This window comes from Pygoscelis adeliae, unplaced genomic scaffold (assembly GCF_000699105.1).
Source record: "Pygoscelis adeliae isolate BGI_AS28 unplaced genomic scaffold, ASM69910v1 Scaffold104, whole genome shotgun sequence".
Lineage (NCBI taxonomy): Eukaryota > Metazoa > Chordata > Aves > Sphenisciformes > Spheniscidae > Pygoscelis > Pygoscelis adeliae.
The window spans coordinates 978,726-997,206 of NW_008824655.1; positions in this window are offsets into that span (position 1 = coordinate 978,726).

The following is an 18,481-nucleotide window of genomic DNA, read 5'->3' on the forward strand; positions in this document are numbered from 1 at the left end:
ATGTTCCTCATAAAAGTTACCTACTGGTATTGCTCAGGGCATAAAACAATTTAAACACATGATTTCTTTGCAAAATAGTAAGAATCTAAGCTAAAATACTAATAAAATACTGGGTTTAAGAATAACAGTAAGTGGATATTTGGACCAGATGAATCCCATGTTTTATATAGGCTAATAAAATATTATGAGCTGGATATTTTCTAAAACTGCTACTAAGGGGGACTAGACGATGCGGGGGGATTGCTAACATGGTGTAGAACCGTTAAATTTCGCTCACTGTAGTTCAGGAAATTTTAATAAGAAGTGAGCCTTCTCTTTCTCCTTAATGGCTGTTTGATGTCCTACATGAAATCTGTGTGGGTGGGTTTTCATTCTAATACTCAATAGGCAGACATCCACATCGTGCAATAGAAGTGTGTTAATTTGCTGTTGTGTTCTCTACAGAAACTAGGACGGGAATGGGGGCTGAGTGCTGAAGCTGGGGGCTAGAGAATGAACCTCTAGCAGATAGTCCGTGTTACCCATCAAATATTATTTAAATAGTTCAAAATAAACATTTTTTGTTTTGTCTTGTGTTTTGGTAGGGTATGGTTGTATGTGTATGTTTTATTTTTGTTTTTATAATTGCCTTTAAGTCATCGACAGGTATTCAGCCAGCAGAAGTGTCTTCTGTAAAGTTGGCAACCTGAATTCCTTGTTCTCAGGACATTACTTTTCCCATCTCTGAGATATTTCCTGGACATCCTTCATGTTCACTTTGATGTCCTCCATTGTTGCTTGATTTTTTAAAAAAAATGCTTAATGTTAACCTGTTGCCTTTGGTGGACCTTCAAATGAATTTTGTTCTCCAAAACCCTTTCAACTTGGTTGTGGGCTTCTGTTTTCAAAGGAATACTTTTTCAACTAAACATGTTCTGTCTGTACTCTGATCCACTGTATGAGAGACTAGTGAAAGAGGTGGGAAAAACACACTGAGATGAAGAAAAGGGTTTTGTCTTCTTTAATTAACAGATAAAAAACAAAGGAAGTGTATTTGAAGTATAAATAAGACTTGGCTGATTTGAAGTGTAAGATATTGTAGGAGAAAGTTAATGAAAAGATACGTCAGGAAAACTTGAGTGAAATATAGAAACTCCGGGAAGGAAAAGTAGTTAATGATACATGAGAAACCAGGTTAAATACGCAGAATATAAAAAAATGTGTACAAGAAATCTGCAGTCAAGCCAAGGGTCATTGGGGCTGTTGGAAAACCTGAATGGGGTTATTAATGAATAGGTTAATGTTGCTAAAAGCTGAAATGATATTTGTTCAGAAGAGCACCGGAAGATCCCGTGCTAGAGGCTATGATAGGTGTTTCTTCTGTGAGGAAGTAAAGTAATGGTTATAATACATTAGACCTGAGAAAATTAAAACACCAGCTGAATTGCATTCACAAGGTTTCAAAATAAGTAAGACGGGAAATTGGAAATCTGATGGCAGAATATAGAGGAAAGTAATGTAGAGATAGATGAGTAGTGTTTCCTGCAGCCTGCATTGCTGGAGCTGTGGTGTGGTAGTAGTATGTTGTCATAGCAATGCCTGATTTTAAGAAAATGGAGATTAAGTTTGCAAACACTTCGTCGGTTGCTGGGTATTGCAGCCTTTATATATATGTTGTTTGGTAAAAGAATATACAACCATAGTAATTCAGCAGAGTTTGAAAATGGGCCTAAGGGATTTGGAAGCAGAAATTGCAGTGAAAAATTATAATGAAACTAGTACTCATGTATCAACTAAAATTCATTAAAATCTACCCTAAAGTGTTGAGGGGTTTTGTTGTTGTATGTTTGCTTGTTTGTTTTCCCAGTAAACCTGTCTGCATAGGCACTGGGAGAAATTTTACAGCTGAAATACATGGCTTCCAAGAAGTATAGTTGCTTCTGTGTTGGGTGGGTTCAGTTAAGTTTCATTGTCTAAATTCATTTCACTCTGTCTTCTACCCACTTGCTGTGAAAACTCTAATGGAAAGATGCTGGTGTAAGACCATTTGTTGAATGGGGAAATTTTGTCTGACCATCTGAACTAATTTACAGCGAGGACATCGTAAATAACATCAGGAAAAAAGGGCTTTGGAACTCACTTTGAAAAGAACCAGGACCATAACTGTAGTTATCACTTTAACTAGATATTATAGCTTGAGTCTCAGACGCTCGGCAAAAATTGTTCGTAGGGGTCTGCAAAGCAATGTATGCATGTACATTTGGTAACAGAAAGGGACTGTAGGCAGATGGCAATGGGGATTTCTGTTGGTGAAGAACTCTTGAGCCCGTAACATGTGTTTTAAATACACAGAGAATGTGCACTTACAAACTTGAGTAGGTGGTCAGCACTTTACCTGAAGAGCACATTCTCATTTTTCTTTTTCTGTGGTAATCCAGCTTAAGCTATTGTTGGTTTTTATCTTATATTGATTTTTATTCTAAGTATTTTTTTCAAGTAAGGAATTTTAATGATACTTGGACAAAAAATTAAAATATATTTTTTTTCTCATTTCTGTCTAATTTGCACTGCAGACAGATGGGAAGATGTGACTAATAGAGTGGATCAGTGTATCCCTATAACTTGAATCAAAACAGCCCAGTGAAACTAAAGGCTCTGTTTTTGCTCCCTTCTTTCTGATCCTAGCCTAAGGCAGACCTAAAGATCAAAGCTTACCATGTCAACAGGTATAAAGATGATATATTGCCTTTCTGCAATATTCTCCACGTCTGATTTACACCACATGGAGCACAGAACTAGTTGAATGGTAGAGCTTAAATAAAGTGAAGGTAAATACCTGAATCATTGAGGATGAACTTTGGAGAGAAAACCAGCTAGCTAGTTCTTTGGCTTGTCATTCTCATGCCTTATGTAAGTAACATCAAAATGCATTGGGACACCTTTAACTGTTCAGATAGAGTTATGAGTCAAACTGAATGGTTCATCATACCATTTTCCCTCTCGCAGCTGAAGAAGTCCTTTGATAAGAGTTTCACTAATTTAAAAGGGGACTTCTTCAGAAGTCCGACATTTTCAACTGTTAAGTCCTCATCTAAGGCAGCTTTCTTCGATATTTTCTTTAAAACTGAACCTAGTAATCATTAGCCATGAGTTACAGAAAAGACCAATGCCCATTTTGTAGGACATAGGCTTATCGGCAATCATTTCCATCTTGGAATGGGAAGGGAAGAGCTAGTGAATAACACTTTTCACAGAGCCTCCAGAAAGGACGCTTTTTGGTTTTGTTTCTTTGGAGCTAGAAACAGGGTTAGATATAACTGTGTCCCAGGTATAAATGCTTTATGGGAATTGTAGCTCAAGAGCCTCCTACTCATGTTTCCTTGAAGCAGGCTATAGCTGGAGCCTGTAAGATTTGTGACTTGGCTAAAAGTAGAAGGGAGATGTGGCTGTTGTAAAGTTGTAGCCCAGCCCGGAAGCTGGAAAGAGAGCGGGAGGCCCTTGAACTGCAGTTTCCATGAGGTACGTGAGCAATGCAGTGACACACACCTTGGTTTGCCTTAGCAAGCTTCTGTCTGAGGACACCATTAAGGATAACTTTTTTTCTTCTTTTTTTGTCTGTAGAGGAGATTAGACTTTGACTAAGATTGCCTTCTCAAAAAAAAAAAAAAAAAAATCATGGTTAATTGCTTTGCTCACAGGCATGAAATGATTCCATCTGAGAAGTACAATTATTTATATGATCTTATCATCTATGTGTCCTGTTCTCCCAGCTATTTTGCAGATACTGCCCGGATAGTCCCACTAAATATTACTTATAATTGTTCGTGTGCCAAGGGCTTGGTTTTCAGTTTCCTTTGAATTCAGGTGTCCAAGGGAAAACTGTTTCCTCTACAGTGCCAGAATAAAGTACAGAGTAAAGGCATTGAAGTATTGTACAAAAAACTCTGCAGTCAGATGTTGCCATTGTGATACTTCAAGACAAAAATCGCTGTGGGCATCTGGTGAGCTGTATGCCCATCCTACTGAAACCTTTTAAGGATCTGGTGAGTTACTCTGGTGCTTAAACAGAAAGGAAAATTGGATTCAGATTATTTACGCAAACCTCTTTTGGAAACTATCTTCACCATGCCCAAAACCACACTAGAAACTTCATAGCTACAGACAGAAAATGCCTCTGCCTTCAGGAGCTTGGTATCTAATTAAATGTCTTGGTTCATGTCAGCCCAAGAAATTACTTGAAGGATGAGAAGTGGAAGGGCTATATTTACTGTAATACGGTGATATGACAACAGTTTGGCCTTTCTGAATTTCTAGATTGAGTTGCATCAAATTCTTTCTACCTTTTTTTTTTTTTTTAAATTTCAGTTATTCAGGTCAAGCTCACTTTGCCAGGTTGTATACAAGGGATGGCTTATGGGGGAATTTAAACTAGAAAAAGGTTACGGTCAGTTGAATTGGAAGATATTCCCTATAAAATGAGCAATGTGGAATGTTTGAGCAAAAAGAGAAACTAACACACAGTTGGTTTCTGAAGCCTAACTTTGAATGCTTTGATCAGAGATCAAAATATTTAAAAAATAAAAATTTCCAAGGTAATGCTGTAACTTGTTCTGTAGGTGTGAACTTACCGGGACATGTGGGGATGCCCAAATGCTGGGGATGCTGGCATTTCCTGAATGCTGACAGGTGCAGATCTAACAAAAACCTCCTGTAGTGGTAGAATACATCCCAAATGCTGCCGTGCACCGAGCTGGTGTTGAAAGATCTGTGGCTGGATGGCTTTAACCAGATGCCTGGAAGCAGCGCAGGCAATGGCACTGCTATGGCGCTGCTCCATGACAGTCTCACTAATACCACCTTGTGTCCCATCGGGGAGGGGAGCACGGTGAGTTGGGTTAGTCGCTGTGAAGCCTTATGAGCTGGGCTGAACTCGCAGGACCACAGTTCTGAAACTTAAATTGCTTTGCAGGACTGCAGATGTCTTTGGCTTACCACATTAGATGTGTGTATAAATTATGTCATGAAAGCCTGTAGTTATTCATTCCAGAGCTGCTAAGATGCTTTGATGTGCTTGGATTAGATGGTGAAGAAACCCTAGCTCAGCTGGCAATATCCAACAGAGGTAGATGCATGCTTATAGTATGAACGTACATTCTCTTTGAGGCCTTACAGAAAAACAGGGCTTACATACAGATCTGACAAACTATTTTGGGTTTCTGTAGGAGGATATGAAAAGTGGAGCATACAACAGAAAGACTGTATGTGGAGTGCTGCTTTGAAAATCACAGGTAAAAACCTGCGTGTGCTCTTAAGAAGAATCAGTAAAGTACCATTTTGTTTGCCGTAGAAATGGGCAGAGAAAGGTCATGGCACTGAGCATGGAGTTTGCAGTGGCTTTGTTTGAAGGTAGCGATGAATGAATGGGACTCGAATGCCAGTGGCTTGTCCTGAGTACGAGGGGACTGGAACGGAGCCCCGGTCCATGCATTGGCCCTCTGTGCATTGTGCTTTTCTTGTGTCTATAAATTGCTCATATGGGAGAAGGACAGTATATTTATAACACAGATAAATCAACATTTATTTATTTCTTTATAGCCACAGACTTATCTGAATGCTGACAGTTGAGGGATTCTCTGCGAAGGAGCACTAGTCAATATGTTTATTCTCTTCTAGATAACAACAGCAATAACAAGCCTACCATGAATTTTATTAAGCCATGTTAATTTTCTGTCTGTTCTGGGAGCTATAGGTTTTTGGTGGTGTTTGTTTTTTGGTTTTTTGTTTGTTTGGGTTTTTTTAATTCTTGTAATGATTTCTGTCTCAGCTTCAAAACAAGAGAGAGAATGTCATCTTTTGTAACAACAATTAAACACAATGTGAAAGATCATAGCCTGGATGTAATAGCCAGATTCTTGGAATTTATTAACTGAGGAACTAGGTGAATAATTCAAAACAAATAGCTTTCCTGAGAAATGGACCCTCCAGCGTTCCTAATATTTTCACTGGGCAGATAATATTGTTGTCGTCATTGTTTATATCAGAGTAGATAGCACTGGTTTCAGCTGAGGCTTTCTTTTAGAGTAAGCTCTTGTCCTCCCAGAGCACTAAGAAATGTGACTGCGTAGCTTTTTTGTTTGTTTGTTTCTTTTTGGTGGGTCTTTTTGTCCTGTTTTTTGACCTGTCCTCTTGAGTTTAGAGGGTTGGTTTGCTTTTCAAAACATACCTGTAGCTGTGTATACAACAACATCTTGAACTTGTTAAGGGGAGAGTGATTTATTGTGCAGTCTTGGACCAGCATCTCAAGAAAGCTCTGGCCTAAGCCTAGATCAGTTCCATCCTGATTTGTAAGGAGTCTCCCTGTGCCAGAGAAGGACAGATCTCAGCTGCAGTCTTCATCCTGCTTTTTAAGTGGTCTCTTAGAAGGAGTGTGTCGAAGATAAACTTTCAGTTTTATGGTTTTGTAGAAAGCAATGCGTAAAGTAGAGCTTTGATGTATATGCAGTATTTCTGAGAAGATGTACTAGAGAAACAGTATGTAAAACTCGAGTTTTCCAAGTGCTGGAACCATCTTTACCAGAAGCTTTTGTTTGTTGTAGTCCAGAGATAACAAACATGTATTTGAGGCCACTCCTTTATCACTTTGGAGGGGGATCAGCTAGAGCAATTAGGACATTGGAAAGCACCAGCTCCACTGTGCTATTCTCCGTATGTGAGATATTAAAGTTAACAAGTGAAAGGGAAAAAACAGAAGGCAAAACTGTTACTAGCGCTGGTCAGAGACATGCAGCAGGCTAGTGGTAGAGAAGGATTAAAATTTGGTTCTCTGGCAATTCCCTTCAGTATTAGAGTCATGGACCATATGTTTTTCTTAAAATGGTTTTGGTATTTACTGATATTCTTCCAGATTTCTTGGTTTTATCCCAAACTGTACATTGTATATAGTCTCTATAGCTTTTATTGAGCAATAATTCTTTCTGATTCACTCATTAAATAAAATACCACGGTTTGAATAACATAGAGGTATACACTTACATTTTTTGAAAAATGTACTCAAATTTCATGTTTTGCTTCTTCAAATTTTGTCAATTCTTTCTGTGAACACTTGTCTCTCTTGTCTTGGGGAGAGGCAGAAGGTGGTGGGAAAACCTGTCAAAGACCCTTCACGGAAAAAGTGGCAATTGGTAGGGCTATTTTGTGTAGAGTTAACTGTTGCTCAGCTCTCTCTAGGACTGAAGAATTGGAAGCAGGGGAGAAAATTACTTATGATAGGAAATAAAAGGTCAAAACAAACTTCGAGTAATTAAACAGGTAAAAAGCTACAGCAGGAACCTGATAGTTATAGTATGACAGTTCCAGTTTAATCCTGGCAGAGAGAAAACCAGGACAGTTTTGCTTCATCTGTACTTAGAGCCAAGGAGTGTCGTTTTGCACTGCAGGTTAGGGGCTATTCATGTGCTGTGAGAATTAGTGGTTTCGGGGGTGGCAAAAAAAGTGTCAGGCACTCCGAGTTTGCACAGAAGAAAGTGCAAAATAGTTTCTTCCTCCTACCAGATTAAACCTAAAAGGAACCAGCATTTAGCTTGGATCAGTTATTTATATTTAAGAGGGTTTCGTGCCTTCCCCCCTACTCCCTCTGGGCTAACTCCTGAACTGCTTGAAGTCATTCAGGGGATGTGCAATGAGAGAGCTCCCAAAAGAAAAGGGAAAACATTAAACGAGTATGCGTTAGCCGTGTAAAGAGACAGCAAGCAAGGATATTTGTACCAATGTATACATCTATGAATCATGCTTTTAAAGGCACTTATTTCATGATTAAGTGTTTAAAAATGGTGTATTTTTTTCCTCTCATCACTTGCAGATCTTTACATGCTGTTTACTTAATAGAAAGTCTTGAGAACTTACCTAAATACTTTGGGGATGTGTGTATGCTTATCTAAGCATAAATTCTGGGTAAAAGTAGTGGAAGAGCTAGCTGCAAAATGAGTAGTTACTTAAGAATGTGATGCTGCAGGTGCCAACATCTAAGGTTGCAGAAAATCAACCAGTGGAGCAAGAGCAGGGTCAGCACTAATTTCAGGATATTTTTCATTTCTTACTATTTTGAACGTCCTGAATTCTTGTATGAGAAGCAAAATCAGCTTCCAAATGAAAACAGGGGAAGACAGAAAATGCATTTTTAGATTACAAATTATCTGAGTCAGCGTACATTTGTCCAGAACAGTCAAAAGCAAGTCAGTCCTGCCTTTCAGTTCAGCAAGATCACACAAACACCTAAAAATAAAGGCAGAGGAAGAGAATCTCAACTAAACGACAGCTTGATGATGGTAGAAAGTAAAGAGTGATTGCTCATTTGAAACAGTAGTCCAAATTTGACAAAGATAGAAAGCCAGGTAAATAAGATGCATTTAATTCTAATTTGGCATACATTTCCCCCTCTTTAAATTTAAAAGCAAGATAAGCTACCGGTATTTTAAAGATAATTAGAGGATTTTCATTTTGTTAGGAAAAAACCTAATCGTTCTGCAATGTCTGCAGATGACTAATTGTGTTGTGTTCCTGGAGGAACGGAGTTACTTGTCTGCTTTGAAATTAGAAAGATAATAAAGCTATTTAATGTTGTAAAACTTAAACTCTGAACAAGATCTTTACCTACGATTGCTTCAAAGTTATAGAAGCCTCAAGCTAGACACCTATCAGTGCTATCAGATTTTATGGTGATTTTTGTTGTATGTAAAAAAAAAACCCAGAAAACCCACAAACTCAAAACAAAAAAACCCCACCAAAACACCTTTTCCCCCAAATTACACTTGTGTAACATCACTTCTGAGATGTAACACAGACCAAGATTTATCTCTCTGACATTTGTTCCCTGCATTAATCTTCAGGTCTTTTAATAAAGGTGGGGAACAAAGGGTCGGGATGACTCAAAGAAACGGTAATGGGATACATAGAGCTTTTCACCTATAGGTCATTAGATCAAGTCCAGCCAGGATGAACGCTGCCTTGAAGCTTTCCCACCCTTTTATTACTCTGTGGCTCTGAGGGATATAAACTGAAGGATCTATTTCTGCTTTCTAGTAAACTGGTGACCAGTGCTGGAAAAAGCTACTGCCCCTCTAATCCAGGTCAGTGGCAAGGGCAGAGGTATGGGATTTGCCTTCCACGTCTAGGTGCTCTGGATGAGTGACTGAAACACACTGATGAGAGCAGCAGTGGAACTTGCTTTATTGCTGCCTCAACTGCAGTGTTTTTCCTCTTGGTCTATGAAAGATGTTAGTTCAGCCCCCTCAGCTCAGTAGTAACATAGTGGAGGGAAGAAGAAATAGAAGTGAGATGTGTCTAGATCCCAACTGACAAGAAAAAGAAGTGCAAAAATAAGTAAGGTCTCTCTAGCACTTGTTTGTGGGAAATCCCCACAAACACAGACCTGTGAGTAGGTGTAGCCCGTGAGAATAGGAAGTGAAATCAGCGTGCGCTTAAGTTGCTCTGTAATTTTCAAGACTTACTACAAAAATGTATAGAGTCTTGTAGAACCTGCTTTAGAGGAATGATATTAGCACAAGACCCTCTGGCTCCTGTAAAACTCCGATTCAAATGAAATAATGGACATCATAACTTTCAGCTACGATAATTGTCTAATACTTGGCTTCTAAATGGTTGGATGTGGGCTTTTGTGTATGCATATAAAGGATTTTTTGTCTCTCCCCCTTTTTTTTAAAGGACCCAAAAATATACTCCGTAGCTATTGAATAAAAGAATTCAAGAAAAAATATAGAACTAGGAAAAGGATTTGCCATATCGAGAAACAAAACTGATTGTTTTGCATATTCTTATAACATGAATGTCATACTGTATCCTGCAAAAAATTGTCATGTGTTTTTCCTGCACTTTTTCCTCTCTCTTTCGGCTCATCAGGGAGAAAACAGCATGTAGTTCCACATCTGTCCACTGCAGCAAGGTCTATCCCACTTTGATTTCTCCGTTACCATCTCTCATCTCTCTCACTAAAACTAGCATAGGTAATACGAATATAAACAATTCAGGCACAGAGGTGGCATACTTGTGTTTTATTTGGCTCTATCAGATGAATACTTTAAAAGAAACCTTCTTCTACATGTGTTAACAAAGAAAACAAAACAAACTTGGAGGTAAAAAAGAAAAAGCCCTCACCTACTTCTTTGTTTCATCCATTGGTTTGTCTAAATCTCCAAGGAATTCAGAACTGAATGTGAATTTTATGTTAAAAGACCATAAGCAACTCTTCAAACTTTCTGATGCTTGCAAAATGTTACAGTAATTGAACTGCAAAAACATTTGCAGGGTTTTTTCGTTCGTTCGTTTGTTTTTTTAAGTGATTGCATTACATGTGCCAAATCAAGGGTCTGTTTGGTGCAGTATCCTGTCTCGCAGGAGCTGAAGGTGAATGCTTAGGGAAGAATATAGGAAACGGGTAGACATGTGATATTCCCCCTGAGCCTCAAGCCAAGGGCTTCCTGAGTCAGAGGGTAGTTTCTATGTATTTAACAGCCTTTAACGGATTTTTCTTCCTTGACCTGTCCAGTTTCTTCTTGAGGCCATGTAAGCTTTTAATGCATCCCGGTATCCTGTGGCATGCTGCATTACAGTGAAACCACACATTGTGTGTAGAACCTGCAGCACCCCCCAGCCATGAGGCTTGTCTCTCTTGTATTAGGAGAGACAGTGAACAGTCACTATGGGGCCACCCCCTTCATGTGCCATGGAATATGTACAGACCTCAGTTATAAACTCCTCTCAGATGTTTGGTTTGGGTTTGTTTTTTTTTCCAGATTGAGGACTGGACTTTGCTCTTTTCCTTCCAGTTTTCCTGTAACACTTTGATTTGCCTATTGTTCTCTCAAAAAATTTCTCGGGTTTTAACAAAATCGAGCCGCGTCATTAAGCCTTTTTAAACTGTTATTTTAAACAAAAGGCCTGCCAACAAACAGCCCAAAGCCTGTGATCTAGGATTCCCCAGAGGACTTATTTAGCGGAGGGTTTGCGTGTACCTATTTCTGCCTAAATACACGGCCCTAATATTTTGAAAATGCCTTCCATGAAAAATTATAACCTTTTTTTTAGATGCTTAAAAATGACTGTAAGAGATAGAACAGATTTGAAAAAAATGCCTCTTGGGACAGTTCATCATTGTTTTGCTGGTATAGTTGGTACCTGAGGGAAGGAATCTGTTTTTGACAAATGCATTTCCACTGCAGAGCTACCTCTGGCCAGGGAAGGTTGAACAGTGCTTCCACTGACTAAAATAATTGGTAAGTCTCTTATTACTGGTACCATTACCAAAGCCATCTGTGTGTTTGGTTATGTGCTTCCAGATAGTCTTCCCCAACAGTAAAAGGCATTTCTACCTTGATAATTTCTAGTAATGTCCGGCAGCCCCCATCACCCCTCAAGGCAGTTCCAGTTGCTGGTGAGGCAGTAACAAGGTTTAAGCCATGAGGGTTGACTCTTGCCTTATCTCAGCTGCCAAACCTGCTCCCTGCCACCATCCCTCTGGCTTCCCTCAGGAGGAGGGAAGCAGCACTCAGACGCATGACCTGGAAAACTTAGTCGCACGCAGAACTGGAGATACCCACTTACCGCAGACACAGGTGGTACCTCCTGCAGCACGCACTCGCCTGGCCAACAAGGACCCTGGAGACTGCCTGCCTGGAAGGAAGGAGCTGTTGGAGCCTGGTTTGAATTGTCCTTGCAGTGTCTGTACCTGACTGCCATCCATTTAGTGTTTAATCTGTGAGACTGAAAATCCACTAGCAGTTAAGGTTGCTAATGATTGATTAATCCAGCTCGGTATGGACAGAGCACACTAGGCAGTTATAAACGAATTGCAACAATTTCTCTGATGGTACTTTTCGTAAAAGGTACTGTCTGGGGCACAGATGAACAGCAATGGCTCCATTTCTGGTCTTGACCCTGAGCTAACTAGGACAGATCCTGCTCCCTTCCCTCTGCTGAGATGAAAAAGAGGATTTAGAAAAAGTTTTCAAAGGAATAGTTTTGCCTGATGTGGTGGTGGGGTTTTTTTTGTTGGTGGTGTGGGGTTTTTTCTGTTTGGTTTGGGGGGTTTTGTTTGGTTTTGCTTTTTTTTTTTTTTAAAGAAAACATGGTATGGGACTTTCTGTAAATTCACTGCCCTCTGTAGCCATGTGGGATTAATTACAGGTGTGAAAGCCTGAATATTGAAGTTTGCCAGTGTGCATGTGTATGATAATGAGTTTTGTTCTGAGGTTTGTTCGGTTTTGGATTTTGTTTTGTTTTTTGTTTGTTTTTGATTTTGTTTTTGTTTTAGGAGAAGGTGGGCGTGATCAGATACCTTATGCATTTAGAGTCTGCCATGTTCTTTAGTGCAATGTGTAGCTGGTTGCAAAACAGAAATGCATGCTTATTATAATCCCTGGCTGATTTCTAAGTCAAGAGGATGAGAAGAAATAGAAAAGAAAAAGAAAAAAAAAAAAAGATTTGAACTGGAACTCAAGCTGCACAGCTTTCCACGAGGGTATTGTGGAAGGAAGGGTAAGTTCTGCCTGTACAGGTGACAGAGGTTCCTTCCCTTCATATGTTCCTGCTATATCTTGCTCTTGTACATGTAGCTTGTGCATCTTTATCAGAAGTGATCAATTCCAACACATGTGGACTTGTTCAACTTGTGTAGAATGCAACCTTCAATAATCCACTGACCATAATAATGACATTTTAAAAATAGGCTTCCTATTAGAGTCCATTCCTGGTGATCAACAGGAAGCTCTTCTGCATCCTGGCCACTGAAAATATAAGATATTAGGAAATCAGTAGCTAGGGAACTGGGAATTGTGCGGAGGCAACATTTTGCTGTTCTGTCATCAGCAAATCTTACTAGAGAACTTTTCAACAAATAGAAGTCAATTTGCCCTTACAACTGCATGCATTCATTTATCCAAACCACTTGGTGTTTGCTCCATGAACATCTGGAAGGAAGATGAGGGTGGATGTGGGGAGGAACACTTTCAAAAGAAACAATCAATGCTAGAACAGAAATCAGAGCTTTTGCATTTAAAGCAGCTTTTCTCTGAAACTGGAGACTAATGTGATTCCAGGCTGCTCAGATTCTAATGTTAACGTGTCTCTTTGGGTTTTGATGACAGTTAACATAAATATTAATGACAATTTCATTAAAACTTGATTTCATACAAAAGTGGATTATTCTTTTTATTCGTTCCCTTGTGCTAACTGTCGTTCCCTGTTGAATAGATGCAACATCATGCAAAATTGCCATGTGTGACAACTACTTTATTACACGCATGGAAAAACAAAACATTTTTCAGATTGCAGGCATTTGCACAGAGCAAGAGTAGGGTGAACCCACATCTGATGTAATGACTATCAATTATCCTGCAGAACAGAGTAAGTGTCACAGGCGAAACTGGAGGACAAAGCTGAAGGACAACTAATATAGCAGGTGAACAGGAGACTAGCATATTTTTAGTGAAACATTCTTCCTTTTATTTCACCCCTTTTTTAATATTTATTGCCCTGGGTTTCTTTTCCTCAGATGTGCATGTCATGACAAAAGTGAAATTAATTTCCAGCTATGTGATTAATATTAGGTTCATAGGATGTTTTTATCTTATGAATCTTGTTTGTGTTTAGGTAGCACTTGTTGATGGACTAGCTAGTATTCTTCACTTTCTCTAATAGCTTTACTGTAAATGATTCCTTCACAGAAAACATATAAATACTATGATTCCCAGCATTATGATGTCATAGCACCTATAAATACTCAAAGTACAGAAATGCATCCTTCTAAATGGAGAGTTTATAGTACTCTTGTGGATACCTTCCAGCCAGAGGATGAGCAGCTCATAATTCTTTTTTTGACAGAATAAATAAGAAATCCATGATTCCTATCAAGTTCTGTAGAAAGACCCAGACACCCAGATCCATATGCCATACTTTGCCTTATACATGTTTGAAGTGCTAGCAAATTTAATTGTTATGCCCTGGGGAAAATTCAAAACTACTGTTGGCAGATACAAGTGATATTAACAAAACAAATATGTCTCAGTATATTTACCAGGTGATTACTGCTGTTTCAAAAGTAGTAAATTTTTGTATTTATTCATCTATGATGCTTCCATGGGAACAGAAGGCAAGCTGTATTTTTATTTTTTTTTTTTTTTTTTTTTAATTTGGGGGAGGGTTAAGGATAGGGAAGGGGGAAGAAGGAAGCAGGTTTGGATAGTGCTATGGAGGCAGTCAAGTTGTGTAGTTTACCATTAACTCTGTTTCAACAGCAACATTTAAAATCACAAGGTTTTCATTCTGTCTGTGCAAGTGATTTATAATGCCACATACCCTATGTGGTAGCATATGTAGTCTCCAAATGTTTCATCTGTGTCTAGGCACTCTGTTTTTTAAATCACTGCAATATGTTGAGCAAGCAAAGGACTTACCGTATAACTTGATTTTGTGTGTGTGTTTGTTTATATTTACAAAATGTTAAATGTACTATCTCCTTTCTCTCATCTGCACTTCTTTTTTCTTCCTGTTTCTTCTCGCCTCTTCCCCAAGACATTATTAACTAACACAAATTGTGCATCCCTATAAGTTTTGACTTTGGTAGTAGTTGGCTTAAGGAAACTAAATCAACGATACCATTTTCAGTATAAAATCTTGAACCTAAAGCTGTTCACGAGAATGAAACAACATCTTTCCCCTTTCCCCTGCAACCCACTCCATTAGGGCTGAGTTAGTCCAAGCTTTTTAAACCTAAGCTTCATTTGAGGATGAGCAGATGTAGTCCTGACTTGTTGCACAGAGGCTGAGTGTGGGTAATGTGACCACTGATGTACTAATTCTGCTTTTGCTTACTTTCTCTCTCAGCTGGAAAATCCCCTAAAAGGTATATATAATGTTGAAACCTTTTTATGGGATTCAGGAATTTATGGCAATGAGATGCTACTTTTCCCATAATGACCACAACTGAAATTGCAAAATCAAAGCCGCAGTTACTAGGAAATGCCAGAGTTAAATTTTAAAAATTAATTAGGCCTCTTTGTATAATATCTTACAAGGGAGGTGGGATTGTATAATGTGTTTAATTTTTTTTGTCTGTGAAGCCTCACCTCATTTGCCAGATGGGCAGTTCTTGCTTGATGAGCAGCTACTTGGTTTTCTCCCCATCGTTCAGTAGAGGTCTCTAAACCTCACCTGTTACATGCTATTTAAAATCGTCTTGGGAGACAGCGTTATTGTTTTTAGTGCTTATTCTAGTACAAGATGCTTATTTTCAGAAAATTGCTGTGAACTAGGATGATAGTACTGGAAATGACGTATGAAATTACCTCCTTTGGGTGTCTATTTTGTAATGCCTAAGGAATTTGTTTTTTTCTTCTTTTTCTTCTTTTTCTTCTTTAGCATACTTAGCATTAGTTAACACTATACATAGACAACAAGTTTATAACACTTATACTTTATATATAGAAACACAATTCTCATTGAGCAGTTCCCAGAGTACAAGCACAATTCCCAGCTGCAGCTGTGAGGGCTCAGCACTTCTGCAAATCATGTTTCAAGCTGAACATGAAAATGGGGAACACATGATGAATAACCAGCAGTAAAGCACTCAGTTAAGTGACTTGCCTAGCTTGACATAGGAACATTAGTTCTAATAGAGTAAGAACTATTGTTGTTTGTTTTTCTTTTTTCCTCTGTAAATTTTCTCCTCCCTTTCCCTCCATCCCTTCTGCCCGCAGAAGAACGGGGAGACTCCAGGAAACTTTCATACTAAATCTGGAGGGGTGAGAGCTCAGCGAGCACAGACCTGGCCTCCTCTTCCCATCATATCCATGATTCTTCTTTACCCATTGATCCTTGCTTCCACCTTACTTGTTGTGAGTTTTTTGTTGTTGTTGTTTTTCTGATAGATTAGTTCAACTTCTTCCTCCTTAATCTTCTTACCCCATTACTTGTTTCCCTTGTTCAGCCTGTTCCTGCTCTGGCAGCCTGTTTTTTCTGACACATATGCAATTATAGAAAGAACATGTTTTTTAGTTCTGCAGGAAATTTCTACACAACTATACAGCATTTTCAGCTAACTCAAGACTCCTATTAGTCTTGAGTCTAAGTGTTTAGAGCCATTTAGAATAAGGCCATTTAGAATAAAGGTCTCACAGCACTGCTGGAGACAGTGTAATTGCAAGGATAAAAATCAACATAGAACTTGGCTCAGTGTCAGTGATAGGATGCCTGTGTTTGATACTGGGCTTCCAAATACTTCTAGGTTTTGCTACACTTGCGCTCCCTTGGCATGCCTGTTTTGAGCAGGAAAGAAGCTTGAAAAATTTTAAAAAACTTTTCCTTGTATGGCAATGGGCAAGCCTTCAGATTTCTGTGTAAACAAAGTAGTATTAGGTGAATGCTGCTGGCAAAGCCTGGAAAAACACACTGTGTTTATTGTTCGGTATAGTAGAGTATTCTGTTGGTGTGATTGGTAGGAGACTTGAGAAGGGATAAAAGGTTTTAGAGAGTGTTATCTCACGTGGTAATGTTTAGGAGATATCTGCCCTCAGTCAGGTCAAGACCTTTGCAAAGACAAAGAATTTGTGGCTCAGAAATGTTTTCAGGAGCCTTGGGGATAAACCGTTTCTGTCAGAGATGATTTAGCAGCATCCAGAGGGGAAGTGATTCCAGCTGATGCACCATAATCATCATCCCAAACATTCCCTTGATTTTTTTGTGGAATTCTAACAAGGCAGTCCCAGGGGGTCACCTTGCTGCCAGCTCTCCCCACAGACACCCAGCCAAAATGCCACATGCGGCTGCCCTTTTGCACAAATCTGGAGCGTCTGCTCTGGAATCACACAGGTATACCTGATAGCAGAAGCTAGTGATGGGCTTAAATGAGACTTGCATGGGGTTATCTGGTGAAACAGTCATCTCTTTCTGTTCTTATGGCTACTTTCTGGTAAATTGGAAAAAAAAAAAAAAGCAGATAAAACGCATGAAACTTCTCAAATTTTTTTCTGATAACTGCCTGATATTTTATTTCCTTTCTAAAATAACTGTAGTTAACTAGTAGATGCCAGATAGAGGATTTGGAAAATGTAGCATCTTGCTGCAGAGCCTTTCCTATAACCACTGTATTTCTACTGGGGAGAGCTCATTCTACATAACTGTTGTTATCTGGTGATCACGCTCTTACTTCCCATCTGTCATTGAAACACCAAGTTAACTGTCTGATATATCGATCTCATAGCTCTGCAGCTGCCCATTTTGAAGACCTCCTACTTGCTTTGCATCCATTGTCTGTGTATCTTGGAAGTCATAAACTTCCACTTGTTGCCTTTGACAGACAGTTGACAATAGCCTGTTGAGAAACTGCAGAAGTGCATACCCTGACTGCATAGAGGACCCTGTAAGAGATCTGCAACCAGCAGAAAGAACCACATGGAGATGAATAAAACTGTGTCTGCACACTTAATCCCAACTACAATTTTTAAAAAAAATGGATTTCTGATTTCCAAAATCAGCTTGTTTTGCTTCTCCCCCCCCCCGCCATGTGTAATTTCTACGATGATGATATTCTTGCACATACTCTTTCTGCATTCCCACCAGCATGCTTTAGCACACTTTAGCCTTGCCTTTAATATTGAAACCTTGCCCAAGTTTCACATTGCTTGCCCTCTGACTCTGGCTGAAGGGAAGGAACTGGCTTCCCTTACACGATCAGAATTTACCCTGCTTTCTTTCAAAACACAGTGGAGACATTGGGAATCTTGATTTCCAGCTTAAACAACACTATTTGTTCATTCATACCTTCTGGACCTGGTGATTATCCTGACCACAGCATCCAGCCATGCACTTCTTATGGCAGCATCTCTTCTGCCTCCTCTGGCTGTGTAGGGATTAACAGACCCAGACTCTGGCATGCATCTGGCTGTGTCATAGAGCTGGTAAGAGCACTGCATCAGATATCAGATTGCTTGTGAAGGGTGAGGTAAAGAGCTGGAGGAACACAGCAATGTAAAGGCATGAAGCCTAAGACAATATCTATTCCAGCAATTCTTAGAGAGGTGGGGCCAACATAGGCCACTCCCTGAATTGTGTGAGCACTAGGATGGGACTTGGTATATCTTGTTATGGACATTTTGGAAGGGAGGTAAGCCTCACTGTGCGATTACAGGTGGTTTTATAAAAGATGCAGAAAGAAATGTATGACTGTACTCTGATCCCTCTTTCAGATTTTTCTGACTCAGTGGCCAGCTAGTCTATGGTGTTGGAAATTCAGATTTCCATTGGTTTTGTTGAGAAGAGGGAGGTAATTCTGATCATGTAATTGATGGTATTGTGTGCTCACTTTATATATATAGTGCCTGTACATCTAGGCATCTGATAAGTCTGGCATCTGTATTTAAAACTTACCACTTCCACTGCAGGCAGACATAGCATGTTATGTGCTTTGTAGAAAGTGCGAATTAAAGGTCTTAGA